This window comes from Octopus bimaculoides, chromosome 9 (genome assembly GCF_001194135.2).
Source record: "Octopus bimaculoides isolate UCB-OBI-ISO-001 chromosome 9, ASM119413v2, whole genome shotgun sequence".
Classification (NCBI taxonomy): Eukaryota; Metazoa; Mollusca; class Cephalopoda; order Octopoda; family Octopodidae; genus Octopus; species Octopus bimaculoides.
In genome coordinates this window covers 6,845,652-6,848,965 of record NC_068989.1, presented here as the reverse complement: position 1 = coordinate 6,848,965, position 3,314 = coordinate 6,845,652, and positions in this window count along the sequence as shown.

Below are 3,314 nucleotides of genomic sequence, written 5' to 3'. Positions count from 1 at the left end.
ATATATATATATATATATATACTCACACACACACATATATAAGTATATATGCATATAAATACATATGTGTGAGTGTGTGTTTGTTTGTGTGTGTGTGTGTGTGTGTGTGTGTATTTTTGCTCTTACCGCATTTTCTGAATATTTTCATATTTTTATTTGTAATTTATCTTGTTTTTTTATACATCTTAATACATCTTAATAAATGAAAGCTCACATTTATCTGAACACTAAATTCTACATTCAAAGTTAACTGTTGAAGATATAGTTACACTTTTTATATTGTTTTCCATAATTTCCTCATATCACAATTTATTACCTGATTTTCTAAACTATTAGCCTAAATTTTTTTCGTTCTAAGTTTCACACATCTATAAATAAATAGATTTCCTGGAGATATAAGGTGTAAGTAAACAGAATTTTTCTGTATTACACTGCCTGCTAAATTTTTGTTTAACTTAATAATACGTATTGTTCTTAAATGCTATATATTGCTGTTAGTAATAACAAATAATAACACACATATTTCAATAATTTTAACAACCCTGGAGAAGATATTTTTTGCATTATACAAGCGTGGCTGGCGTGGCTGTGTGGTAAGAAGTTTGCTTTCCAACCACATGGTTCCGGATTCAGTCCCAGTGCATGGCACCTTGGGCGACTGTTTTCTACTATAGCCTTGGGTCGACCAAAGCCATGTGAGTGGATATAAGGATATATTTCTACTCTCATCCTCTTATTTCTCTCTATATTCCTTCTCTCCTCCTTTTCCCCAATAATTTGAACTGAAATATTTTCTCACACCGTCTCTGATGAAGGGATATCCATAATATCCCCGAAACAGCTGCAAGACTATTTCATTATAAATGTCATGAAAACTTCTCACAGCCTTGGCTTTGTTACCTCATTCTGTCCAATATATATATGCATGCTAATGCAAGACCTATGTTAGACTCCTCACTCGTATCATTATCGAACTAAGAGTTTAACCACGGTCTATCCAAAGCACTAACTTAGCGTTACCCGACACGCTTTGGGTCTTCTAGATACCAATACCTCTCAAGAATGAAAGTGAAAGTGAAAGAAATCCGCTAAGAAATCTGACCAGAGTGCTAACAATTCTGCCAGCTCGCAGCCATTTTGAATTTAAAAAATAATGAAAGCAAAATATAAGTCAAATATAATCTAATTTTATTTATAACTTATAGTAACTTAGTAGCACGCTGAGAACATTATTTATTATACCAACAAAAAATAAGTTCATTTAGTATTTTTAGTACGTTAAACACAAATATCGCATATTATGAATCATAAGAGTTTCGTACAAATAATGAGAGAAAAAGAATTACATTGTTTATTAGAATACTGATAGCTTTTAGCGTCTTTCAATGTATTTTGTATAAATTTCAATTGCTTTGTTTTTCTTCATATGGAGTAGTTTAAATTTATCAATAAATAATGATATAAAAATTCTCACTCCGAATTCCGGTTATAAAGTTTTTTTTATGGCTATTTATTTTAAAATCCAATATCTACAAATACTGTCCTTTTCATAAGTTTGTAAACCATACAATATTTCATACAAATATGTATATTAAATTTCTCCACCATACGTACACGCAGTTTCCTACTGAACCTATCACACCAAATTTTGTTTATATTTCAAAATTGTTGTCTCTTTGACCATATATTAAATACAAATCCATTTCGAGCAGTTTTTGTTCTATTATTATTATTATTATTATTATTATTATTATTATTATTATTATTATTATTATTATTATTATTATTATTATTATTCAGTAGTTTTATTTTTATAGCGTGCTTTCACTTCACTACCGAGCGCACCTCTGTGTGCCCTGGCTATGTGCTGTGGTTTGCTGTGATGCTCTTATGATTACTGTATTGAAAGTGTTTTGCGTAGGATGTGTGCTGTGCCCAGTAGTGCAATTTTCTGTATGTTATATAGACTTGTAAGTCCTGGTGTTTCTCAGAAAGTTGGACATTGCAAAGGCTGTAAGGACGCGACATGGACAGCTGCAACGAGGACTACGAAGATGTGACCAGCAGAAAGACACAACAGGTGTTCTATTTGTGTGCAGCTACTGCGAGACTTGACGATAGAAGATCTGAGCAAGGGAATCCGAGCTTTGGCCAGACACGGGGGTTATTGGACCCGCCACTGTGAAGCCGGTCTTGAATGACACCCTTCGCTGCTACTCATACAAGAAGCGCCATGTTCAACTTCTGAGAGAATGGGATCTTATATATCATAAGCGCAATGCTCAAGAATGACCCAAATGGAAAACGATTTAAAATGGTTCTCACCGGATCTTATATCTTATTCATCCTTTTGCGATGAAAGACTGAGTCAAATTTGTCGCAAAAGAGCAAAACCAAGAAGTATTTGTTTAAACCCATAATATAATGTTCCAAATATATAATAATAATAATAATAATAATAATAATAATAATAATAATAGTAATAATAATAATAATAATGATTTCATAATAATAATAATAATATGTAACAACAAAAGAATAAGACCACGATATTAGATAACTAGGGGATTATTTATATATGTGTATGTGTGTGTGTGTATGCACATGTGTGTGCTTATATATATAGAGAGAGAGGGGGAGAAAGAGAGATAGAGAAATGTAAGTAAGTATATATGAATACATAGAAATGTTTATACATATATCTCTCTCTCTCTCGCTCTCGCTATATACATATATATATATATATATATATATATATATATATATATATATATATATATATATATACATATATATATATATATTTGCATCAATATTTATCAATCTCTCATCTTTCGATGTATAAGTGAATGTATATATATATATAATTATATATATGTATGTTGCGCGTGTGTTTATGTATGTGTGCTTTTGTGTGTGTGTAGGTAGGTATTGTACATTAGAATACGATAGTATTTGAAAGTAAAATTAGTGCTATCTCGAGGGGCATCAATTTACAAATATTCAACTGACTGGACAATCTTAAAACTATTGCAATATACGAACATAAAGATGTGTTTCTTTTGAATTAGACACAAAAATAGTTATCTTCTGTTGAACCTACTACAAGATACTTCACAACATTCATTCAGGTTATTAGAATATATTTGAATAAGATTTCCGAGCAACGAATGCCGACACCTATTGAAGCAAACGTTAATATATACAGCCATGCACTACAAAGATACTGCCATGTATATACGCATAGACTTACGCTCATAGAAACACGAATACGTTGATATCTCGCAATATATATATATATATATATATATATA